Consider the following 27,541-nt stretch of genomic DNA (forward strand, 5'->3'; position numbering starts at 1 on the left):
AGAAAAAACCCTAATCCAGAGCCTCTCAAATACTTGAGGGAAGAGAATTGTGGCACAGGGGGTCAAGCTACCACATGTGATGCCAGCATCCCATATCATAGCACCTGTTCAAGTTCCAGCTGCTCCACTTCCAATCAAGCTCCCTGCTAATGCATTTGGGAAAGAAGCAGGAGACTGTGCAATTGCCTGGGCCCCTGCCACCCATATAGGAGACCCAGGTAGAGTTCCAGGCTCCTGGCATTGGCCTGACCAAGCCCCAGGTTTTATGATCATTTGGGCAGTGAATCAGTGGATGGACAGTCACTCACTCTCTCACACTCACTTGCTCGCTTTCACTCTCTCTCTCTTTCAAATAAATAAATACATTGTAAAAAGAGAAAAAAACCACAAGCAGATCTCTCTCATGGATGAGGCATAAAATATTAAACATAGGAGAAAATTGAATCCAGCAATATATTAAAATACATTACATCATGATATAGTAGGTTCATGACAGGAATGCAGGATTGCTTTAATATTTGAAAACCAATTAATGTAAATCATTTTAACAGAATAACAAATAATTGCAATCTACCCAAGAGAGGCAGAAAAGGCATTTGATAGAGTCCAGCACCTTTCATGAAGAAGGAAACAATCTTTCAACAAACACAAATAGGAAGAAAATGTCTTAATCTGTTAAAGAGTGCCTGCAAAAAAAAAATCTACACTCAACATCATACTTAGGGGAGAAATATGGAAAAGTCTCTTGTTGAGGTTAGGGGCAGGAAGAGGATATCCACTATACCACATTTTGGCATTGTACAGTAGGTTCTTAGCAACACTACAAAAGCAGTAAAATAAAAGTACAAAGGTTATAAAGTTAGACATATTGTGATGTACATGATATAGTTATGCACATCAAAAATTCAAAATGATACATAAGCAACTTGCATTATTGTATAGTGGATGTATTTATGCTACTGCATCAAGGTCAATAGCAAATCCATTGTATCTAAACATCAGCTTCAAATAATTGGAAAATGAACTTTTAAAGTATCACAATATTACAAACATCAATACATAAGAATAAGTCTAATTATAGAAGTGAAAGTTCTCCAAATTAAAAGCTAACACTACTGAGAGAATTTAGAAAGATGTAATTAAGTATGGAAGTATTTCATATTGATGGATTTAAACTTTTATGACAGAACTGAAGATGTCAATTAGCCCCATATTTACCTGAAGATTTAATCACTCTCCATCTCCAGCCCATCAAAGTGTTGTGTGTAAATCAAGGAGCTGATTCTAAAATATTTATGTTGCAATGTAAAGGATGGAGAAAAGCAACCTTGTGTTTGTTTCTGACACTTTGCCTTTAAGTAAATAAATCTTTTTTAAAAGTCCAAATTCAGATCCATATTCACCTGACTTAAGACAAACGAACCACTGCATACACAGAGGCCTACTGTGATTCCATTTATAAAGCCTGCAAAAACTGGTAAAATTCACCTCTGATGATGGAATTCAGAATAACAGCTATTTCTAGGGGTGGTATTGACTGGAAGGAGGCACAAGGGAGCCAGCCACCAGCTAGAAATATTCTACCTCTCTTCTTGATTATGATCGCATAAATCTACACAAATTTTCAAACTCCTAAGCTATGATCTTGATATTTGTTAGATGACAACATTTTTTTTAAAACAGAGGTTGGCTCTGTCTTTTGTTGTTTGCTCAGAGCTTTTAAAGCTCACCACTCCCCATTCTGCTCCACATTCAGGTGAGCTGATAAGAAAGCCCAGATGTTCTCCACTTGGTGCAATGGGAGGCTCCACTCGTGCAGGTCCTCTCCAAGCGTGGAAATCATCACTGCAGCCCAGCTCCACCCACCAATCACCAGATGAAACTCAAGCCAGTCTCCCTCCCTGGTTGATTCAAGTCATTTTTGAAACTGCCTGGGAGCTTCCCTGCTGTTCCCAGAAAGTCTCTATGTGGCTCATGAACCTTTCCCTACCCTCTTGCTGTGTGCATGTTGATATCAATCTCAACTTCCAACCCAACTTTTGGCTGGGAATGTATCCGCCTTCTGCAAAACATTTGACTTTATTTTTCTCTTTTGCTTTCCACTGCATTCCCGGCACTTGAGCAATGCCCTACACACAGTAACTATTTAGTAAGCATATGTGACTAAATGGGGAGCAAGTTGACAAAAGCAAGGATACAAAATAAATACAAGTGGTCTTCAAAAAGTTCATGGAAAAATGCATATTATGAAAAAAGTATGCATGGGTTTCAAATACTTTGGCACAAATTTAAGAATCTTTTAATTTGAATTTTCAAGAACTTTTTAAAGTGCCTTCGTAATTTGGATCAGCAGAAGAATAGATGGGAAGAAGTAGGCAGAAATCTCAATGTATGTCCTTGAACAACAACAAAAAAAGGAGCTACCCCCTGCCAATTCAAGTACATGCCATAGGAAGTGTCAACTACGGTAGAACTGAATCCCAGGTGAAATAAATCTATGAGGAGTTTTGGAAAAATAAGCCATGTGGTAAATGAATAAAAACTGCACAAGTTCTAGGGTAAAGATGTCAGGAATTTCACTTCTCATTACAAGAACAGCAGGCAGGCAGGTCCCCATGGAACTTCTCCACCCTTCAGTGAGCGCAATACAGCTCTTGCCTGAGCAAAACAAGCCAAACACATCCAAACTCTTGCTGCCCCGTGGCCATTCTTACAGGATTCTTTTTCAGGGTCAGCTTAATGACATTTTATAAAAAGGGTACTGGAACCAAGGGGCAACACATTGGATGGGGGGGTGGGTAGTGAGGGGGAGACTACACCAGGGCTGAGAGGCAAGCACGTCTTCGGAAATAACTTCCATCATAATTGGCGGATGGGGCTCTTCCCTGGGCTACATTTCAGACACCAGCAGTCTCAAGTTGACACTTCTCTGTACAAGATTCTTCCTAAGTAGGCTCCACGATTGAGTAACAGAGGTGCCCTGTCTTTCTCTGCACTCTCTTACCTTGGAGTGGAGCCCCCAGTGCACACCTGTGTCTCAGAAGAGCTTAGCCTCTTTGATAACAGGCAGAATCTCTAATTTTCAGTGAATGTCTGATCTGCTGGTGCTGGGGAATGTCCATGGCTTCTAGGGTGTGGTAGGAAGGAGCAGGTGGGAAGGTATACGTTGCATCAAATGGCTTTGAACTTGGGTCTTGGTCTTTCTACAGTGAACTCTGTCTGTGGCATGAAAATGTTCAAGCTCATGGACAGGGGTTCTCAGGATGTCCTCCAAACTAGGCTCATGGAGTCCAGTTTCATTTGAGCAGTAATTTGAGCAGCTAAATAAACATGGACTCTTCTCAACAGCAAAGAATTAGGGTAAGAGCTTTTAGAGATGCAAGAAGGAAGTGTTTCCATTTCTCTTGTTCCTCTCCATCTCAGTCCCCATCTAAAGCTGAGAGGAAGAAACGGAACAGCCTCTCAAGACAGTGGGGGTTACAGAGGCAGAAGACCACTCAGGCTCCCATCCACACATCCCCTCCTCACAGTTTTAAATTTTGACAGTGCTTTGGTGAAAACCTACAGCTCCTAGCCTTAAATAAAAAAAGATGTATGATTTGGGGAAGGGAGTTTATAAATTAACAAAGATTTTCTTACCAAAAGTTTAAAAATAGGCAATTTAGGAGCCTTTCCATTACTAGGTACTAATGAAAGCTCAGCGCAGTGTGAGAGTCATTCTTAGAACCAGGCTTCTGGGATGCAAGCTTATTTGCTGTGCTGGAACTCTTTGGAAGTGGTTTTAATCATCAGAGTTAAAGTTATCACATACACTCTTAACTGTCCCACAAAGAAACAAGGGTCCTATATTCACAGCTAGCATTCACCAAGCACTTTGAATAGCCCAGTCACTGATAGTGTTTTGCATGCCTGACTTTAGCTCAGCCTCGCAGCCCAGTCACCCCGGGACCTACAAACAGAGGCACACAGAAGTGCAGTGACCCAGCTATTAAGGTATGAACCCAGGATTTTAACACGATGCCTACCCCCTTTACTACCACCTCATTCTGTGCTGGGGGGGCATTATGTATGTTGGAACTCAACTGTCAAGATAGAAATTTTGAACCATCAATTACCCTAACATGACCCAGTGCATCTTGTGTGTTAGCAACTCACAAAAACTTCCTTGACCCACATCACACATGTCTGCTGTGCAACGCGATCCTATCACTGACCCCTAACAGAAGTCAGGGTGAAAGTACACTAGACCCATTAGCGATGTCTGTTCAGGATGCAGATGGAGCAGGTGCACCTGCCAAGAACATGTTGTCTCTCTTTGCATTTACTCTCACCGTTTTACAAGCAGTAAAACTAAGGCCCAAAGAGAGGTAACGGATGTCTTAAGCCCTGTTTGTGGGAAGCAGCTGCACCCTTTCAAGGTTCAGGTTTTCTTAACTCTGAATTCACCACGCTTTCCAAAAAGTCTTGCTGCCTTTGCTAGTAAAGCAACACCCTCTACTCTCTCCAACAACCAGAACCCCGATTTGACAATGTGCTAACAGTCACAGGTCACCTTTGAAACCCATCAGGCCAGATTTTCTAGCCCGGGGCTTTAGAGAAGAGCAGGAGCAGCAGCACCAAGATATTCCTCATCTCCAAGTTTTATCTTTTGAGAAGGTTCATTTTCCAGAGAATCCTATCATTAGAACATTTCTTCCAGAAATATTTCCCAGGGCTTCACTGCCATACAGATCTTTACTAATTATTCTTTCCAGAGCACCACACTGCAGTCATGCGAATGCTTAAGTGCCTACTTAGCAAGAGCTGTTCAGTGGCCACTGCAGTTAATGCAGCCTCCCAAGGTACCTGAAATGACCCTTAGGGAACAATTTTAACACTGGGAAAATCGTTGTCACGCAGGCAAGTGTCTGAGATTTGAGTAAGGAAATCCATCAGCTCATCAGGGTACCTTAGTCATTTTTTGTAATTTATCATTTGGGGAAGAAGCTAGCACTTGAATGTACCAAAAAGGACCTTATTTTGTTTTAAACCCATCTCTCACCCCATCATCTATTACAAGACCAATTTTTGCAAAAAGCATCATGTTAATGCAAGCATCACTAAGAGAGGGAGCAGACAGGCACAGAGGAGGAGACCAATCCACCTGCGGGTGGGAGGAGAGTGTGTTGCTTCACACCACCTGAAATCAACAGTAATTTTGACACCAAAAGTAGTTGCTTAGGAGGACATTAAAGGACATATTCAATGAATTTAAACTTTCATAGATGTTGGGGAGTCACTTACCATAGAAACTACTTCATTTACAAATTTAACTTAAATGTGTTATAAACATTAAAAGGCTTTTATACCTTATTTCTTACTTCACTAGCTGAACAGGTCAACGGTGCCCCAAAAATGCTTTAAATGTTTTTCAACACAGACATTGATGCCCTATAAAAGTAGTTCTGTTGCCAGAATAAGACCTTGTACACCATAGGTACTGATTACTTGTTTAACAAAAATTGGCATTGACTGCACGCTAACCATGGAACCAAGAGCTGCCTGCACCATCTTACTCATAGCTCTGTCTACTCCACAGCGGTTGCAAGGATTGCATTCATTTCACAGGCATTAGTGTGAATTAACTCATCCCAGACCACATAGCTGTGGTAAGAGATGAAGTCGGAACTTCAAACGGTCTGTGATGGTAAATTTTGGGTTTCAACTTGACTGGATTAGAGCATTTCTAGAAACCTAAGAAAACAGTGTTTCTGGAGATACTCTGAAGGTGTTTCCAGAGATTATCATACGACTCCAAGTAGACAGAGAGGAAGACTCGCCCTCAATGTAAGCAGCACCATCCACAGGCTGAGGGTCTGGAGAGAATAAATGCAAAAAGTACATGGGTCCCTCTCTCAGAGCCAGGACACCATCAACTCTGGCCTCGGACGTGGTACTCCATCAGGGCTTGCTGGCCTTTGGACTCTAGGGCTCACACCAGTGGCCCCATCACTGAATATTCAGGCTTTTGGCCGCAAATTCAAAGTTATGCCACTGGCTTCCCTGGCTCTGGCTGATCCATGCTACCAGCATCCCAGGGTTTCCAACCCATAGGAGACCACAGTAGGACTTCTCAGCTATCATAATCTTACAAGCCAATTCCCCTAATAAACTCACCTCCATATGTCTTTGTGCCTATTCTGTTGATGCTGTCTTTTTTTAAAAAAGATTTATTTATTTATTTGAAAGTCATAGTTACACAGAGAGAGAGGAGAGAAGAGGCAGAGAGGCGGCGGGGCGGGGGGGGGGGGGTCTTCCATCCAATGGTTCACTCCCCCAGATGGCCACAACAGCTGGAGCTGTGCCAACCCGAAGCCAGGAGCCAGGAGCTTTCTCCCGGTCTCCCACGTGGGTGCAGGGGCCTAAGGACTTGGGCCATCCTCCACTGCTTTCCAGGGCCATAGCAGAGAGCTGGACAGGAAGTGGAGCAGCTGGGTCTCAAACTGGTGCCCATATGGGATGCCGGCACTTCAGGCCAGGGCGTTAACCGACTGCGCCACAGCGCCAGCCCCTGATGCTATCTCTTGATAACTCTGATTAAGACACCAGCCCTCTTTGGTTCCAGAATATCATAAGCACCATGTCGTATTTTATGAGTTTGATAAAACTGAGCATTCCAGCTTTTGACTATTTGGGGAAGATTTCATGTGAATTGTGTTCAATGAGACATGAAGGCTCAGTGGAACACGGCCAGTGTACAATGTGTTTTAGCTCTGACCTTTGAAACTGCTGTACAAAGGATTACACTGTTCTTGAAATGCCACTTCTGATCAGTTATTTATGCGTCACATGAGGGCTTGTGCCTCTCACATCACTCTGCCCTTTTGCATTGTTTGCTATTCAGTTTGCAAACTGGAAAACAGATCAGTGAGGGGCGAGGAGGATGAAACAGGAGATAAGATTGAATATAGAGGTTAGGAAATACATCCTATGAGTCCCTACTCGGCAACCACCCAGGCATGCCCTGCTATTTTATGAGAGGGGTAGGGGTAGGGGGGCTCAACATAGGTTTTCTCTGGCCAGCTCCCTCAGCATTAAAAAGGTGAACTCCTGAGGAAATCTCCCTTTGGAGAATTTATTCTATGGGCAACAACAGCTCGTCTCCCACCCTTGGATCTCTCTGTAAATCCTTAGTGCAACCTACTCCCTAGACCAGAGCTCAGTCCCACTGTATCATGGGTAAATTAAAGCCTCCGTGAAAAGCAGCAGTGGAGATAAAGAGGAACTGTCCTTGGTTCCTTTTCCAGCTTTTGTGTCACTCACCCGAGAGTGTCATAGGCTCCGTCAAGATAGACGATGAAAAGGCATTAGCCTGGCCCACGAAAAGTTAGGTCTTCAAAATGGCAGGAGAGTTTCCTCTGTGCACTGTGCCCCCTTCTCTTACAACATTTGCTTGCCTTCTGCTGTCACCATGTGATCTGGCGAGATCAGACTGGGAGATGTCAACACAACGCAGTGTTTGGAATGGACACCCACTGCTCAGATAGGTCCACTAAATGCTACTGACACAGTAGGTTTTTCTCTGCTTAATAAGAGATTGGAAAGCCAACTTAATATGAGGAAAGTTTTGCAACTTGGAGACACTGAAAGATCTATTAGGCAGTCTTTCATGACCACTACAAAATGAGAAACTAATTTTATAAACAGAGAAGGTTTATTTAGCTCACAACATTGGAGGTTCACGGTCCAAGACCAAGCAGTCCTCGCTGGTTTGGAGTCTGGTGGAACTGGTGGATGGCGATGTTGGAGCGACTGCGGAGGAAGGGTCACTTCGTAAGGCAGGAAGCAGAGAGAGCAGCTGGTTCTCACTCAGCTTTTATAGCCAGCCTCCCCCTGGAAACTGCTTTGTAAAGCAACACCTCCGTGGACCTCTGGACCTCCTGCTACACTCACCTCCTGCACAACAGAATTAGACTAGGTTTCCACACTCATAGTACTATTCACTTATAAGTGGGATTTAAAATCCTACATGAGGGGCCAGTGTTGTGGCATAGTGGGTAAACCTGCCACCTGTGATGCCTGCATTCCCTGTGGGTGCTGGTGCAATTCCCAGTTGCTCCACTTCTAATCCAGCTCCCTATTAAAGGTGTGGGGAAGCAGCAGAGGATGTCTCAAGTGCTTGGACTCCTGCACTCATGTGTATGACCCAGAGGAACCACCTGGCTCTTGGATTCAGACCAGCTCAGCCCTGGCTTCTGTGGCCATCTGGGAAGTAAACCAGCAGATGGAAGGCTAACTCTTTCACGTAAATAATTAAATCTTTTTAATAAAAAATTAATAGTTTCTGCATGAGTTTGGAAGCCAAATCATGTTTAAATCATTGCAAAGAAAAAGCTATGTATTTCCCAGTCATGTTCAGATTGGGCCAACCAGTGAATATGTTCAGAAGGGACTGGGAATGGTGCTAATTCTTTAGTAGCCAATTTATGATAAAAAGATGTTGATATTCTTCACATTAATAGGTCAAAAGAATGTGTCGTCCCATTATGACGTCGTCATGGATCAAGGAACTCAGCTTAACTCAACACCAAAGGCACCTGACACAGATGTTTTAAGAGGAGTCCATTAACAATTCCATCTTCTCCAAATGCTGCTAGTATGGAAACAGCTGGCCAGGGACAGTGGATGAGCCAGTTTTGACTCCTGACATCTTTGATATGGCCTCTAACATTGTAAGCAAAAATAAAACAAAAAGCTAGCTGTCCTCTGGAGTCTACAGTCCTGTATTGCCCCAACCTTGGCATAAGGAGCATACTTTTGTCCAGCTAAAGCAGATACAGCAGAAACTTCAGGAGTCTCTCCTGAAGCTCTTAGACATTTAGTCCCACGATGGATGTCTCTAGCTAAGAAGGCTTTCAACAGTGGCTGGGATGGATTCGACTTAAAGGTGATGATAAATATTTATCCAGGCCAATGAGGCTGGTTCTTAAGTCTGCAACATGTTCCAAAACCTTACTCAAGCTTCAAAGACTTCATAAATTCCAAAAGCAAGTCCTCTCCAAGATCAGTCCTCAGATTGCCTGCCAACTCATCTCTGCCACCCCTTTGGGAACTGTGGCTTTGGTCTCCCTCCAAACGTTGCCTGATGAAGCCTAGGAAGTGGTCACAAGAGTCATGAACATCTGGATGGGATGCTTAAAGAGATCACTGAGAATAAACTAGTCAGACACCTGATGGGAGCCACTAATCTTTGGTAACTCTTCAACTTACTCTAAGCATGGGAGTTTGCAAATAAACATCTCTCCCAGATGAACTGATGCATCTGTTCACCGAGAGATCCATCACCTACAAAATCAGCCAAGAATCATACATTTCAGACAGAAGGGGGTCCCCGTAACAAAATCCTACAAAATTGTTGCTGAACCTACTGTCTTCAGACTGCCAGGTTTCCCTCTCCAGTTCCTATGAACACAATCTGACTTACTGTCTTTGGTCTAGGTCTCTTTGCTCAAACTTCTTCATGCTATTTCATCAGAACTTAGGGAAATCAGCACATACAATTCTGAATATTTCCACATCTTTTTTTTTTTTGCACAATATCTGCATAGATATAGAGAAAAGTTCCAGAAACATCTTGCCTCAGAGTTTACTCCTTGCCTTCTGCCTTGTTCCTTGCTCTGCCAAAACAATCCCAAGCAAAATTTCCACCTTTCAACTCTTAGCTGGAAATCAGCAACCAAATGTCACTGGGGGATATCAAATGGTGATGTCTAGCAAAACCCTTCACACGTCCAGTCGATTTGTTTTGTGTTGAGAAGACATTTAATCGTTAACTGTCTGATTCGCTTACACATGTATCATCCGAAAGTCATTCTGAAAGAACCATTTCACTCCCAGGAAACCTTTCTACATTTGTTTATAGAGATACATAAGACCTCGTAAATCTTCTTATACTAACAGAATGGCCATTCAAATCCCCCACATATCCAAAAGCTTTGAGAAATACAAGATTTAGGACTGTTCTAAACATATAATGTCATAAAAACTCTCTCTCTCCTAAGTGCATAAATAATTACCCATCAACTTATTTCTATACAAAATGAAGACAAGATGTTAGAATAACAAAGTGAGAAGAGTGACCAATTGCTACCCAGCTTCCCAAATTCCCTAATGTAAAACTTTACAGATTCCCTGATGTCCCCAAGGAGGACTCAGTTCAGATTATTAATAAACAGGAACAATCTCACTATTCCTCAAGGAAATTATATCTTAAAATTATAAATACAGCACAATATTTAAGCCCCATATTAATCTACAAATATACCTTTGTTACCAAAAAATCCACTTAAGGGGCCAGTGTTGTGGAGTACCAAGTTAAGCTGCTGCCCACGATGCTGGTGTCCTCTATGGGTGCCAGTTCATGGCTCAGATGCTCCACTTCTGATCCAATTCCCTGTTAATGGCCTGGGAAATCAGCAGAGAATGGTTCAAGTTCCTAGGCCCCTGCACCCATGTGGGAGACCCAGAAGAAGCCCCTTTGTCCTGACTTTGGCTTAGCCCAGCCCTGGCCATTGCAGACATTTAGGGAATGAACCAGTGATGGAAGATATTTATCTCTATTTCTAACTCGGATTTTCAAATAAATAAATAAATCTTTAAAAAAAAAAACCACTTAAATGCCGCAAAGCTAGAAATATAAAAACTTAGAACAAGAAGGAGCTTTGGATATCATTAAGATCACCTTTTTCTTCCTGCCATTAATAACCAGCAATATGTCCAAATCCTTAATGAAAGTAATAATAATGAATAATCATGAACAGATTTCAACCAGTTAGGCATTATAGGACAATTCATCATATATTATCTAATTGTCATCTCCGCCTTATTCAACACATCTAATGATCAGCCCATTGTACAGAGAAGGAAACTCTGCAGTCATACTGCTAGGCTTCACATCTGGTCAGTCTGGACACAAATACAGGTCAGCTTCCAAGGAGAAATATCGTATTTCAAAAACAGCCCACTGATGTACCCTATCACAATCTTCTTTTTTAATTTATTTTTTTAATTTATTTTTTTTTTTTTGACAGGCAGAGTGGACAGTGAGAGAGAGAGAGACAGAGAGAAAGGTCTTCCTTTGCCATAGGTTCACCCTCCAATGGCCGCCGCGTCCGGTGCGCTGTGGCCGGCGCACCGCGCCAATCTGAAGGCAGGAGCCAGGTGCTTCTCCTGGTCTCCCATGGGGTGCAGGACCCAAGCACTTGGGCCATCCTCCACTGCACTCCCTGGCCACAGCAGAGAGCTGGCCTGGAAGAGGGGCAACCGGGACAGAATCCAGCACCCTGACTGGGACTAGAACCCGGTGTGCAGGCGCCGCAAGGCGGAGGATTAGCCTAGTGAGCCGTGGCACCGGCCCTATCACAATCTTCTGAGCATTTGATTCTTTCCTGAAACTGTCTCATCATCTGTGTGACAGCAATGAATACTTTCTTCTTTCAATTAACATTATAGCAAACATTTTCCACGTTACTATAGCAACCTCCAGATTGTCTGTCTCTTTTGGGGCCACATACCCTGTCACTGTGTGAATTCACACAATTTATTTAACTGTTTATCCATTTGATTCAGCAGTTTGGCTGTTTCCATGTTTTATCTAATAACAAAGGATCATTGAATACTTTTGGGTACAAAGATTCTTTCTTAGACTTTACTTAGAACTGATTGCAGGAGATAAAATGACAGAGTCAAGGAGCACAGATCTTTTCACAGCTCTCAATAACTTAGTACATTCTTTTCCAAAACTATGTACTGATGTCTACGAGTCCCTGAGACTGCTGTTTCCATCACATCCTCATTAGCGTTCAGCATGATCTTTTAATGTGGCTTTACTGCTCTAAAATGTAAAAACAAAAATGGCACATCAGTAGCATATATAATTGCATTTTATGATTACTAAAGAGACCAAGATTTTTTCCATATTCAAATTATTAGAGATGTTCCAACACTGTCATTTTTCAGATAAGGAAACAGAAGCTCAAGGTGTCACAACATACCCTGGAACTGGTTCTAAAATCACTTTGATACACTCGGCATTTGTTAGACGAATAAATAAAAGGAAGAAAGAAGGAAGGAATGCGCCAACATCTCATTCCAAATTTCCTTCCACTAGCCACACTGTCTTTCCTCTGGTTCTTTTAAATTCCAAAATATTTTCTCTAAGGCTGCCACAGGAGTGTAAATCATGTAGTAAGTGACCATTCCCCTTAAGAGGAGCAGTGTGGGGCTGTTGTTGTGGCATAGAGGATAAAGCTGCCACCTGTGACTCCAGTATCCACAGGCAACAGTTCCTGTCCTGTCTGCTCCACTTCTGCTCCAGCTCCCAGCTAATGGCCAGGGAACAGCAGCAGAAGATGCTTAAGTTTGGGCTTCTGCCACCTACATGGGAGACTCAGATGAGGCTCCTGACTCCTGGCTTTGGCTTAGCCCAATGTTGGCTCTTGTAGCCATTTGTAAAGTGAACCAGGGGCTATAGGATCTCTCCCCCTTTCCCCCCTCTCCCCCCTCCCTCCCTCCTTCAAAATAAATAAATAAATATTTGAGAAAAACAGAGGAGTAGCATGTATTACATTGAAAGAGAAATATTGGAATCCTCTACACAGACCAGGCTAAAACGGATTCTCATTTGGCTGTGTTGAGCCATATATATGACCTTGGCAAAGGCATAAACCAGCATTTCCACATATCTCTTATCTTTTCCACTTTAGATCGATTTTGATTGTGAAGTACAGAATCATGTTAGGAATCAAATCAGATCCTAATTTCTCTTACACCTCAATGACCCTAAGTCATACCCTGGATTCAAAAACATAGTTTGAAGCCCTAGAACCTTTCCCATCATGTCAGTCTGGAGGACTGGAATGTTTTCTGCCAACTGTCAACACAGAAGTCATGGTTCCTTGGTCATCACATTACTCCCTGTGGGTTTCCGTAGGCAGTGGATGGATTAATTCCCGTTCTCCTAAAAGTAAATCGCATGACCTAGCAGATAAGAACACAAAATTGGGTCAGATACTGCTACTTTCCCAGCTGTAAGGACCTGAACAAGTTATCATTCTACTGGAGCCTCAGTTCAGGCTCTTTAAGTCTCAAATATCTGCAACAAATGGATTTTAAAAAATTAAGGTTTAAGGATTCAAGAAAAAATGTATATAATTTTTCCACAAGCAACCTGTTCAGTGAAGGTTAGCAATAATCATTGTCTGCATCATGATTTCATTAATACAGAAAATATTTCAGAGAATCTTTAAGGGAAGAATCAAAGACAAACTATACAGGTGACTCAAGGTGTTCTAGCTACCCAATAAATGTGCTAGAGCATCGGGAATGGCTTGCTTTCTCCCTCAGAAAATTACTTTGGGAGAGCTCAGAGCCTCAGTTGATGTTGCTACCTCTGCACAGGGGCACATTTTCTGGAGCTCCATTACTCTATACAACAAACACTCCATGGTGCTAATGGAAAATTTAAACTACGTGGCCCTTGGTACTTAGAGCCTGGAGTCCTGACCAAGTCTTGGCTCATTATTCCCAGCTCCAATCAGGTCTTTGAACTGTTACTGCCCTGATCCATCCACTTGGTCTCCACAAAGCGACTGAGATATTTACAGAAGAAACAGCTCAAAGCTCATCATGGAAACCCTCAGCATAATTAAACACAAGAGATTCATTGGGAAACAGAGCGCTTTAGGTCACCAACGTCCAGTCTGACTGTTAACAGGGTATTTCACACAATATGCCCTTCCATTCCACAGAAGCACAAGTATCCCTTTGTTAGCAAACATGTGCCTTTGTCCCTCAGCCAAATTATCTCTTTGGATAACTAGGAGACAGAAAATAAGAGAGAAGCTTGAAGGTACTTGCTGATTAATGATTAGCTACAAAAACAGGTGGTCTTCTACTCTGCACAGGGCAGAGGAGAGTAATAGCAGGAAAAGGCCCCTTTACAAGAGTTGTTCTCATTGTTGTTTGTTTGGGTTTGGTTTTATTTGGTTTAGATTGACAGAGTATGGTTTGACGTTTCTTTGGGGCTATTTTTGCCTAAATGTAAGAACAGTGTCTGCTTCAATTTGTCTCCTTGGCATCTGTCTTTCTCTTAGCTTAGATTGAGCGCCACTGTTTTAGGCCCTGTGCCAGGCACTTTTGCTTATGCTACCTCTCAACCTCTCCTTTTTGAACTGTGTCAAAGGCAATCATAATACCTACCTCACAAGGTAGTATAAGATTCAAGTAAGATGCCAGAGGATGTGAAACAGTAGAGACAGAGCTAGGGTTCACAGCTACACCCTTCCCCTTTTAACCACAGGAAGTGGATGCCCGCACAGGAATAGAAAAGGAACAAGAATAACACCTTTCCAAACCGCATCTATCCAAGTCGTAGGACTTACAGCTGAAGGTAGTTGAGCAGGAGGCTCTTTAATGCCACTATACCGGATGTGAGAAGAGAATGAGAGAATGTACTAGAAGGGTAGAAGACAAAACATGAGTCATTCATATGTTTATCCTTCACAGTGGCCAACACAGAATCTAGCCACATAGGCTGTGAGTCAGATCAGATTGTCTGGCAACGTTTATCAGAAATTATGTCTCGACAAAGATTCTAGAATCTCTGGATGCTGTGGGGAAATTTCATGATTGCTTATTGGTGTCCACCATGGGGAAGGAAGGAGAGGACAGAAACAATATGCCTTCTACCTGCCAAGTGTGGGAACCGTAGCTATCAGTGTGTTCCTAGAAGGACGCTGAGGGAGAGTAGTAGTTAGGTTGTAGTTTGGGACACCTAAACCTCATATCAAAATGCCTGGGTTCAAGTCACAACTCTGCTTCCAATTCCAACTTCCAGCCAATGTGCGATCGTATGAAGTTTCCAGGTGAAGAGAGAGGATGAACATTCCAAGAGGAAGAAATGGTGTGCAGAGAGGCATGAAGGGATCAGAGCACAGGGTGAAAAAGTGCATTTTTGGCAGTATTCCAGGGAAGCTATGTAGGTGGGAATCAAATTTAACCCGTGTGTTATAGGAACTTAATGTTCCATAGGCGAGCGTTCACCCCTTTCCACCAGGGAATTCTGGTAAGTCCTGAAGTCCAAAAAGCTGTTAAAAAGAAATGAGAAAATCAAATGCATCAGAATTCCTTTTGGGAAGAGACCATTTTCCTTGAAAAACTGCTTGTAGTTGAAGCTGAGACTCCCAAGGTGCTCATGAGTCGAGAACTTTAGGTTCACAAGAACGGGGGAGACGTGTGCAATAGGGGAAGAAGAGGGAGCAATAATGGAAGAGAAAATGTCCATAGATGGCCAAGCACTCCATGGCGAGACCTCTCCCTACTGACCACTAGCGAAGTCTACCAAGAAGTAAAAGAGGAGAGGGAGAAAGCACAGATTCCTAGGGGAAGGAGCCGAGTTCTATGTCTGGCAATAGGAACAGTCCAGAGGTGCAGACGGATGCCTGGAAAAGCAGCAAAGTGTGAGATTCTCCCATGAGGCTGTGCAATTTCACCAGCTCTCAGAGAGCAAAGGCCCTCAGCTGACATCCGAGTTATAGGTTCCAGTCCCTGGAGAGACAGGAGCAGAACATGAATGCCACAGGCATCCGTGCATCTGTGTGAAATTCGTCAAAGGTCAACTGCTGTAACAAATGCCAGTGTGGTGGGACAGGCATCAACAAGGGTCTTCAACAGTTTAGTGACCCAGGCCCACCACTCTGGAAAGGGAAGGAATACCATGTCACGTGTCAGGAAGAGTAAGCACCATAGCAGCCCCACTAAAGACACATGGGGGACTCGATCAACAGAGCCTGCAACGTGGGGCTTTATGCAGACCAAGCCACATCAGGCCCCAGCCTCAGGGCAGCCTGCTTTCTGTTCTCAACAGCAGGGCTGATATTTCCAGCCTCCTTCACCAGTGTTAACTCTAAGACCCAGTTCATTAAAGAGCCATGACACAAAGCACCACAAAGACTGTGGTGCTTAAAAGTCTGCTGGGCTCTCGTGGTTGGCACTGGCACCTGCCAAAAAGGAGGTGGGATTCGAGGTAATGAGGTTTGTTAAAGCCCTTTCCAAATCGTACAAGATCAAAATACTTGATCATAATCACTTCTGCTGCCAATTTGGAAACCTGAAATGACAAGGTGCTCTTTAAATGTTTTTTTAAAAAAACAAAAATCGCAAGGAGGGTATGTTTAGCGGAGATTTGCATACTGTTTAAAGCCATAAGTCACATTTAGCTCTGACCTTCTGGAACATCTACAGAGTGTTCCATTTTACCCTTCATCCAGAAGCCATAGATCTTTGTTTCATTTTTCTTCCCGCTTTTGCAGCTTCTTTGCAGGGCTGTACAGAGGCTCTGCCCATGCACGCTCAGAAACTCTGAAAGGCATAGATTTGCTGCAAGGACACCATATGCCTCCCCCTGCCTCACCCTCCCTACCTCCTCACAGTGCAGGTCGGGGGAGGCCCAGCCATGATGTGCCTCACTGCTCCTCCAGATCAAGGGCCTGGCCTATTTCATCGTGGCCTCCTCAGGGCCCTGCCCTGGCTCAGGTGCCCAATGAGCAGTTACCTTCTTTCTGCCCAACATGGTCATTGCAACTATCTACTGCCAAGACACTTTCGGCCTCCTGCTCAGACATGGCATCAATCTTCCCTGCCTCTGACATTCCAGACCCATCCTGTCACCTACCTTTCTGTGTTCAACAACTTTCGGTGGCCTCATCTTTAGGAAACCCAATGTGAGAACAGTGAATGGAAGAATCCCTCCCTACGAAAAGCCTTGTTGTATAGGATGATATATAGACAAGCTAATTGCATGTGGGCCATGAGGTCCTCAAGATACACTTAAGGCAAAATTAGGCAATCCTTTTTCTCTTTTGCTTTGCTCAACAATCGTGATCACAGAGAGTGAGATCTGATTGGGGGTGAGAGAGTAGATTGACGAAAGCACATGGGGAAGAAAAAGAGGGAAAATAAGGTGGTTGTTGTGCACAGGAACTGCAGTAGAGGGAGAACTAGTGATCAAGTCTGAAGGCAATCAGTGAGCTCCTTCTCTCTGGTGGGCCCAACGGTTCCTTTCCAGATGCTCCCAGAAGTCTCCACTTCTCATCAGGCATTTTAGAGTTAGTACTCTGAAGCTCCCTCAATACCAGAGTGGACAGAGAACTGCCCAACGGAGTGTCTGTCACAGCTGGATTATATATACAGAGATACAGCATTGTGGTCAAGACTGAACTTCTTAGCCCAGGTCTAGGTCAAGGTCCCATAACAGCAATTTATTCATGACCCCCAGGCAAAATCGTGGAGCCTCCATAAATGGAAGCCCCAGGCTGACAGAGCCTCAGGACCTCCTTTGGGCTCTCTTCCCATCTGCCACTTCAAATGGACTCCCCCAGTCTTATTCTCCATTTTAGCCTCACCCATTTCCTCTTCCTCTTTTCTTTGCTACAGACCAGATTTCTTCCTTGCACCTACAATCAGAGACCTGAGTGTGCACTGCCCCTGAGGATGGAGCCTGTATTCGAGAAGTCCATGTGACCACATACTTCATCCAGACCACTCCTGTGGTGCTCGGCTCTTGTTTTGCTCAGGACATCATCTTGAGTTGTCCCTTGCTATATGCTCCCATCACAGACCATCCCCAATATAGGCCCCGTCAAGCTCCAGCCCCTGACCCTGACCCTCTGTCTTCCACTCACAGAGAAAGGAGTAGAAAAGTCTTCAACTCTCCCCTCCTACTTTCCTTCCTACTTCTCATCAGCACACAGCTGTTTGCCAGACACACACTTTTCTTTCAATAAATTATTATTCTTCCCAATTTCCAGCCTTTTCTATATCAATTCTATCTCTCAAGCTAAAAATCCCCATATCCTCCCCTTTATCTATCAAAGTCCTATTTAGCTTCCACAGAGCAGCTTAGTCCCGACCTCCATCACAAATCATTTCACAACCACTCCATGTTCAGCCTACTGATACTGACTTCCTGTGAAATTCATCCAAAGCTTGTCGCTCCCTATTTAGAAGGCAATGGCTTCTACATCTGGCACTGAAAACAGTGGAAGGATTCTAGTCTATAGCAGGTGTTGCCTTTCTTGAGCAGCTCACTGTCTACCAGGATGTAGGCAACACTATGTGCAAAAGACATTTGTGTAAACAAGAGGAATAAAAGGTTTCAGTGCACACAGATAACAAATCATGCCATGTTTCTTAGGCAGGAGTAATAGCTGGTCAGAATAAGAGTAAGGAACCAAAAGTACACCAGGGAAATGAATGCCCCTGGCGAGCCTTGACCAGAAACCAACAAGCATCAGTAATTAGGGATACAGAGATATTAAAGGCCAGAAAAAAATGAACTTTAGGTCCTAACCCCTTCTCCCTTCTTGATTTTCTATTTCCTGAGAGTATTAGTTCACTTGTGTAGGAACAGCTATTTGGTGAGTTGACGTGGCCCACTTATCACTCCCTGATCAATTTGAACCAAACACAAGGAGGTCATCCCAGCTAGAATTATGAGCCTTCCACTGTCTCCCACCCCACCACTCCCACACACACAGCAGTTGACAATTTGAAAATACAGGATGATGCAATAAAAATGTTTTGATGCATCATTCCTATAAATCAAATTCTCTATTAATTGTAATATTCCACACAGCAATGGTTGGATTCATGGTACCACAGTTTTTATTTAAGGCATTGTCAAAGCCAAGAATATATTCTGAATCTTCAAAAATAATTCTTCCCTCCATTCACTCTTTTTGCCCACATCAGCCTCCTCGCAGCATCTCAAGACTCCAGGCACACACTCAAAATGAAAACACATTCTCATCGTCTGAATTCAGCGAGCTTGCTCTTGTCCTGTACTGGTGCTTTGGACCTCCAATTCTACTCTGTATTGCTAAGCCCCAGAAGGCTGACCTCTATGGACATCATCACCCAGGCTCCTTTGCCTTCTGGCTCTGGTTGGATGCAACCAACAGGAAGTATTGGCAAAATTCAGAAAGTGAGGACAGAGAAGGTTAGCGTATTTCCTGCCTGTGCTCCCTCCCTTCCCATCACAATTTGGAAGCAGCTGTAATCCTCCAGTCAAGACCCCAACTCCTGGCAGGCAAATGCTATGCCATGGCTACACCTGTAATTGGATGCCTTCAAGCCCTATAACTTCCCCTGAAGTTATAGTCTTTTAGGGCTTATCCACCCTTCTGAGGTTCCCAAAACTCTATCATCACCTGCCAACTGTTGTTCCATTGAACTTTCTTTACATACTCACTTGAGCTTCCAACTCTTCCCTGCAGGAACCCTGCCTACTAGGCCGTCTTCAGATCTATGTGCAAAAGTAACTTGCTTATAAAGTTCTTCCCTTACACCTTAGTAAAGCTATAGTTCTTTTTGTGAAATGGATTATAGAACCAGTCCCACTGAATCCGAAAATCTGAAGGCAAGGGACAGTTTCAAGGCCTGAGCTCCAGCTGGCAGAGTAGCTTGTCTCCAGTTCCAAGGGAACATGGGATACGAGGTCAATGGGGAGCAAGAAAGCACAGGCAGACCCTTGGGAAGACCTTGAGGACATGAGGACTGGCAGGCCTTGGGAAGTGTAATGAGAGCGGGTATGGAGTTTCGGGGAAGTAACAGCAGAATCAGAACCTTCTTTCCTACGTGAGTGGGAAAACGTGAGCCAGGTGGAAAGATCTGAAATAGGCAGACACTCACTTTCTCAAGGAAGCATCCAGTGAGTCATCTTCACTAGGGTCTCAGACCGAGAGGAGGGGTCCTCCAAAAGGAAGAGTCAGAAGGCAGACACACATCTACGCGCGTTCTGGAGAAGTCATGTGTGGAGTACCATGCACAGTCTTAGCTCCACTTTGCTTCTTAAATCTGAAACACACAGACCAGAGATGACAAGTCTGAGAACAGCACGTGGCACCTGGAACATCCCAGCTTCAGCATTTTGTCATATGTCATCTGGTCCCAACACTGAAAAGAAAATAGCCTTTGAGCTTCCTTCTGAGGCCCAAAAAGGAGAATTTAGAGATGGCTTCCAAGAAACGAGAGGAGCTGAAGGAGCATACGTGAGAAGCACTGACAAGCTTATGCAGAGGTGCTCAGAGATGAACACAAAGGCTAGGGACAGGCATTTGACCTAGTAGTGAAGATCAATTTAGTATATACTAAGTAAAGTTTTCAACAGTTTGAACCCACATAGAAACACAAAATATAAAGTACTGTTTGAGTACTAGTTATACCATTAATTGACACAGTACAACACATTAAGGATCTCACCTAATATTTATTAATTATCTACCATGTGCCACTGTGAAATACACTAGAGATGCATTACAGAACAAAATAGACCTGCTCCCAGCCTTCATGAAACTTACAGACACACTGGGGGCCACAGAAGTTTTTGGCTATCTTTTAAAAACATAAGCTGACCGATTGTAAAGAATTATATTATAGGGGCTGGCTCTGTGGCATAGTGGCTAAAGCCGCCACCTGCAGTGCTGGCATCCCATATGGGCGCTGGTTCAAGACCTGGCTGTTTCACTTCCAATCCAGCTCTCTGCTATAACCTGGGAAAGCAGTAGAAGATGGCCCAAGTCCTTGGGCCCCTGCACCCGTGTGGGCTTCAGATCGGCACAGCTCTGGCCGTTGCGGCAATCTGAGGAGTGAACCAGCAGATGGAAAACCTCTTTTTCTCTGCCTCTCCTCTCTGTGTGTAACTCTTTCAAGCAAAATAAATAAATCTTTTAAAAAAAGAATTATAAACATTGATGTTTTTGTCAGATACGTAGTTTTTCTCTTCTGATAACTACACCCCTCTCTCATTTTCAGTCCCTGACATTTGCTAAGGCTTCCATCCTCAGATTATAAGAGTAGGCAGACAACCTAGGCATGCAAAATGATGGTAAAGCCTCATGTCTCCAGAGCAGTTGGTTCTGGTTTAAGGCCTGCACATGTCCCAAGTAATAGTCCTCAGAACCCAGTATACCAGGTATGGGAGCTGTAATATTGACAAGACGGATTTGCTTTCCACTAGAACTGCTAAGCTGGTGGATGCAAACCTGGAACTTTCCCCAATCCTAAATCTAATCCTGAACTCCCTAGTTTTGTGAATCAAGTGATTTAAGTTGGGTTGGATCCTTTCAGTGTGGCCAGTACTGTTCAGAGACAGTAGAACAGGGAGCTGAGAGAAGGCAACAGGAAGGAAGACTACACCGATTTAGGTAGTAAAGGGTGGGGAGGGGGGGTGTCTCTGTGAATGAATACCATCAAGGTGGTCAAGAATTTGGTAGAAGGCCCCTAACATTCATTAGATGCAAGGGAAAAGCTTTGTCATCACCATAAGCAATTATTGCTAAGATAAAATTAACTCTAAAAAGATTTATTCATTTATTTATTTATTTATTTGAAAGTTAGAGTTACACAGAGGGAGGGAGAAACAGAGACTTATCTTTTTTTTTTTTTAATTTGGACAGGCAGAGTGGACAGTGAGAGAGAGAGAGAGAAAGGTCTTCCTTTGCCATTGGTTCACCCTCCAATGGCCGCCGCGGCTGGCATTATGCGGCCGGCGCATTGCGCTGATCCAATGGCAGGAGCCAGGTGCTTCTCCTGGTCTCCCATGGGGTGCAGGGCTCAAGTACTTGGGCCATCCTCCACTGCCTTTCCGGGCCACAGCAGAGAACTGGCCTGGAAGAGGGGCAACCGGGACAGAATCCAGCGCCCCGACCAGGACTAGAACCAGGTGTGCCAGCGCCGCAGGTGGAGGATTAGCCTAGTGAGCCGCAGCGCCGGCCCAGAGACTTATCTTTCATCTACTGGTTCAGTCCTCACACGGGGACAAAGGCTGGGGTTGGGCCAGGCCAAACCAGGAGCTTCTGCCAGGTCTCCCATGTGGGTGACAGAGGACAAAGTACTTGGGCGATCTCCATTGCCTTTCCCAGGCCATTAACAAGGAGTTGGAGAGGAAGTGGAGCAGCTGGGACATGAAGCAGCACCCATATGGATATTAGCATCACAGGTGGTGCCTTTACTCACAAACCACAACACCAGTTCCTAAAATAAACTTTGCTTTGGAGGTTCTAGCAGGGGAGCGCAGCTACTCGTATACCCTTGACCGAAGACCGGTCCTCCTCTAGCAGGGAAGGTCGTCCTCTTCGACCGAGCACGCAGCTTCGGGAGGGACGCACATGGAGCGGTGAGGGAGGAAGGGGACACCCGCCTAGCCAGCCAGATCAGCCGAATCAACCCTGGCGATCAATGGGGTGACAGATGTCACAGCCAGATCACCCTCACATCCATAAGCTGTACTTTGGAAATTTATATTCATTAAATAAAAGTTAAAAATAAATAAATAAATATTAAAAAAATAAACTTTGCTGCTTTGTCTTCTAAGTCAGGCTCTCTCCCCCTGTTCCTGTCAACTTGTTGTACCTTGAATTCGTCACTCCTTCTCTGCTGCCATATTTTCAATTCCCCAAAGGGCAATAACATAACTCAACAGTCCCCCAGGTCCAAGAAGTTCATCACTTTGAATAACCAGAAAAATGGGCAGAAAGCTGTTCTCATGTCTGAGTGCTCACTTCCAGCTCCAGAACTCTCTTAGGAGCTGGTACATAGCAGGTGAATATTCGTTCAAAACCTCAGCAAAGGAAGAATAAAAGTGAGAGTGCCCGGCCTCATCAATCTGCGGCCATTGGCAAACAGAGCACAGCTCTTCACCATGTGGGCAGCCTCCTGAAGCTTCGGACATCTGCACAGGCAACATTAGGACAGACGAGAAGCACATGATGCTTGATGTGTGCCCACCCCAGGTGTCTTCTCGACCAAAGATAGAAGATGGCTCTCTCCTGTGTATAAACACACCTTACACACATCCACACAATGACATTTGACTTCTCACATGTGAAGTTGTTAGCCTGGAAGCAAGGAAATCCTAGTTACGGATTCCTGCACTTTGTAAGATTTGAGAAACCAATCAAAACCAAATGAAGTAAAAAGTCCAGCTGTGGTTGGTTCAGGGAGGAGACCGCCCTCTTAGCTTGGCACCGGTATGCTGAAGCAGGTTTCTCTTCTCTTGTTGATGTTCTAGAAGATGGGGGTCTGGACAGTGCTGGGTCTCTGCAGTTCATGGAAGCATGCTCTACGCAGAGATGCAGCCTCCCTTTGTTCTCATCAAGAAAGCCAAGAAGCTGAACTCAATCACAGGCCACGAGCTCAAGGTTCAAGTTCCACTTCAGTTGGCCACGATTCTATTGCTCAGTCCAGGAATTCTTCCCAGGTCGACACCCGGATTCCTGCACAGCCTCCTTCCTGGTAGGTATCTGTGTCCCCATAGCCCATAAGAGACCCTAGACAATGAGCAGTTAGATTGATCTGCTCATGGGAGAGGCAGGAAAAATGGCTTTACAGAAAATTTCCCACAAGCATTTACTTCCTAACCATAATAATGGTATGTTCATCTGCACATTTCCAGTGTAGATCACTCACTCCAGAGAGATGTAGACAAATACCTCACTGCCACAGGTGGCAAAATCAATCTAGCCAATGCCAGAGGCTTGTCAACACCTGAGTCTATTCCCAAATTTTGGCTTGGAAAGGATTCTCTCACAAAGACTCCCCATAAGACCGACCTGAGATCGAATCCCATTACTGACTGGGTGCATGGGATAGTCACCTAATTTGTCAAAGCTTCAGAATTCTCATGTAGCATGAGGCTGCCAGCACCAGCCTCAGGGATGGTTATGAGAGTTAAACGGCCTGTGTAGTTAAACCATATAATAGACTCTGCAACAGAGCAAGGGTCTGAAAAACGTTAGCCTCCCCTCCCCTTCTCTTCCCTCCTAAAGAAAACACGGCAGATTCTCCCAAAGCTGAGATGGTCTCAGCTACCTAACCCACCTGTGTGTCCCTGAAGACCCAGCACCAGCATCCTGGGGTAGTCGTCAAGAGGCTCACCTTATTTTTGCACATCTGGATGACAGTGCTATAAAATGCCTTGGAAACAACGAAAGAAGTGGAGATGAACAATGACAACATCAGAAGTGCCAGCTGACTTCACAATTAGCTTAGGTACACTGACAGCTAGTTGCTCTCCACATAACCAGATGTAGCTGTATTTACTCACCAAATCCCTCTTTCACAAGAGATTCATAAACTCTTCTGGTCTCAGGCAGCTTAACACTTACCACTCACTCCTAGTCCATAAGCAGGCACTGCCTGTAGCCATGCAGGCTGGGCCCTGCTGAAGTGGAAACAAACCCAGCCCAGGCTCTACTTGCCGAACCACAAACCCTGTGTGGAGGTTCTGCTTTCTCAGAAGAAAAGGTTCCTTCTCTGGGCCGGTGCCGTGGCTCACTAGGCTAATCCTCCACCTTGCGGCGCCGGCACTCCGGGTTCTAGTCCTGGGCGGGGCGCCGGATTCTGTCCCAGTTGCCCCTCTTCCAGGCCAGCTCTCTGCTGTGGCCAGGGAGTGCAGTGGAGGATGGCCCAAGTACTTGGGTCCTGCACCCCATGGGAGACCAGGATAAGTACCTGGCTCCTGCCATCAGATCAGCACGGTGCGCTGGCCGCAGCGTACCGGCCATGGCGGCCATTGGAGGGTGAACCAACAGAAAAGGAAGACCTTTCTCTCTCTCTCTCTCTCTCACTCACTGTCCACTCTGCCTGTCAAAAAAAAAAAAAAAAAAAAGGTTCCTTCTCTGACTTTGCCCATAGGCACTGTAGGACCACTAGCAGCCCTGACCCTGTCTTCATGGGTGCTGTCCCTTCTGCCTAATCGCTTGTAGTCACTTTGTTTTGTTCATGTACTTCTACACCACCTGGCTTCAGGAGCTCTGGGATCTCACTCCATGTTGCAGCTTTCTCAGCACACAAGAACTGACACCAGGCCACAAAAAAATCCCCTGCTCTTCCAACCTGCCCTGCCGCAGGGCCTTCAAACATACCGTTCCCTCAGCTTCGTATAAATGCTTCCTGGGGCTACATCCATCTTGCCTGTCAAGTATTCATTTAAATTACATGGGGGCCCTTCCTCTATACCCCTATTTAAACAAGTCTCAGGCTCACCCATGCTATTCTCTATCACCTTGTTGTTTGTAACAAGTACCATATAATAAACAAAAATAATTTATGATCATATGTGCATTACTTGTTAACTTTCTGTCATTTACTTTAGGCGTGAAAGTCTCTGAGGAAAGTAGCCCAGTCTGCTTACTCACCAAGTGATGTAATTATTTCTAGCACACTCCCTGGCACAGCCCTCCCCTCCCTATTATTTGAACAAAGAACGAATTCTGGGATCATTCGCCCTCAATCACTCTTTTTAGGGCTGCTCTGCTTCCATTCTGCAGACAGTCTATTCTTGGAACCCATGAGACTTGACTGCAGCAAATGGGCCACCCAACTTGTAAGGAGTCCTCCCCACTGGGCCAGTGAGACTCCCCTGCAAAGACCAGCTGCCCCATGGAACATCAGAAAAAGAGTTTTGACTTAGAGTTCACGCAAATGTGCCAAGAGCTTGGAACCGGAAGCTCTGGAAGGAGCAGTCAGAGACTCCAAGAAGTGGTCACTCCTCACTCCACTCATTGTTTCCTCTGTGGTGCAGAAGCTTCTCAGTCTGATACAACTCCATGCATCTATTTTTGCTTTTGTTACCTGTGCTTTGGCAGTATTATGCAAAAAAATAATTTCCTATTCCAACGTATTAAAGAGTTTCCCTTGTTTTCTTCTGTGGTTTTGCAGTTTCAGATGTTACATTGGGGTCTTTGATCCATTTTGAGTGCTTTTTTGTATAGGGTGAGAGGCAGAGTTTAAGCTTCAGATCTTCTCCAGATAGGCACCCCGTTGTCCCCGCATTTAATGAACAGGGCACCCTTGCTCCACTGTATGCTCCACTGTATGTTTTCGATGTCTTTCTAAACAATTGGCTGTAGGTGTGTGTGTGTGTGTGTGTGTGTGTGTGTGTTGTGGGGATCTCTGTTCTGTTCCCATTGTTGTGACTTTTATTCCATTATAATGCTTATTTTGGTTGTGATAGCTGTGTAGCATTCTTGAAATTGGGTACTGTATGTCTACAGAATGGGAGAAAATAACTGCAAACTATTCATCTGACAAACAGTTGATATCTAGAATGCATAAGGAATTTGAAAAACAATAAAACCAAAATAATCCAATTTTAAATGGCCATATAATATATATTTCTCAAAAGAAGAAATACAAATGGCCAACTAATACTTTAAAAAATGTTCAATATCATTAGCCATCAGGAAACATTAAAATCATATAAGATATCATCTCAGTTAAATGTCCACTATCAAAGAGACAAAAACTAAGGCTGGTGAGCATATGTAGAAAAGGAAACCTTTATACACTGTTGGGGGGAATATAAATTAGTACAGCTATTTGCAGAATTGTGTAGAAGTGCCTCAACAAGACCAAACGTAGATCTGCTATGTGATCCAACTATCCCACTTCTGGATGTCTATCTAAAGGAGATGAAAACAGCCTATCACAGAGACACCCACTTGCCTCCACTTACTGCAGCACTATCCACAATGGCCAAGAGATGGGATCAACCTTCATGCCCCACCACCAGGTGAAGCTAGAGAGAAAATATCACCTATCTACATGATAGAGTGTTATTCAGACGGAAAGAAGAAAATCTTGTCATTTATAGCAGAATGGATGGGCCAAGAGGATAATATGATAATTTCAGTAAGTCAGACAGAGAAAGACAAATGCCACATGTTCTCTCTCAGCTGTGGAAGCTTTAAACACTACTGATCTCCATGGAGAATAGTGATTACTAGAGTTTAGGGAGGAGAGAGGGTGGGTCATGGGTGCCCAACAGTCAGTTAAGAGGAATATATTCCAGTGTCCCACAGCACAATGGGGTGACAGCCGTTCACAATAAACTATTATGTATTTCATGAAGAACTAGACGAGAGGCACTTGAAGGCTCCAAACATGAAGAAATGACAAGGAAATAGAAATGCTAATTATGCTGACTTGATCAGTACACACTGTACAAATGTCATGAAATATCACTCTGTACCCCACAAGTATGTGCAATTATTAAATGTTAATTTAAAACATACAGAAAGCCTTGAAAATTTTTTTTAAAAAAACAAGTTACAACTATATAAAAATGCAATGGCTACCAACCACTTCACCTGAAGTCCACCTGGTGCAAGTCGGAGCTGACAGAGAAGGTCAAGAGGCCAAACACACCCAGCGAGGCCTGGAAGCGGGGAGCTCATGGAGCTGCTGCCACGGGGAATCAACACCAAGCGCCTGGTAGTGGGCCCTGGGCCACTGTTGGGCAGAGACTCGGGCAGCCATCGGTGAGACAAGCTGAGCAGAGAGGGCAGCCCAGCCCAGCCAGCACCCATAGGGCAGCCGGGCGGCCATCGGTCACCAGGGACAATGAAGACCATCCCCAGAAGGAACATTGCTATTCCAGCACTATATTAAATCCACCCAATGTCCTCTCTGGAGCCCCTACAACCCAGAAGGGACTCTGAAA

At 44.3% G+C, this 27,541-nt stretch overlaps 1 long non-coding RNA gene across 7 annotated transcripts in view; it reads right to left on the minus strand.

The window, feature by feature from the left end:
- LOC149121920 (uncharacterized) overlaps positions 1-27,541 on the minus strand; it is a 435,681-nt gene that overhangs the window by 280,308 nt on the left and 127,832 nt on the right. For 6 of the 7 annotated variants that reach the window (XR_016221543.1, XR_016221541.1, XR_016221540.1 and 3 more), the window contains exon 2: positions 19,729-19,893. This is a non-coding gene — a long non-coding RNA (uncharacterized LOC149121920). Of the gene's footprint in view, positions 1-7,675; positions 7,792-19,728; positions 19,894-27,541 lie in introns of those variants that run through there. The other variant, XR_016221546.1, reaches the window with a different exon arrangement.

Source organism: Oryctolagus cuniculus, chromosome 15 (assembly GCF_051225735.1).
Source record: "Oryctolagus cuniculus isolate XC-2025 breed Fujian yellow rabbit chromosome 15, ASM5122573v1, whole genome shotgun sequence".
Lineage (NCBI taxonomy): Eukaryota > Metazoa > Chordata > Mammalia > Lagomorpha > Leporidae > Oryctolagus > Oryctolagus cuniculus.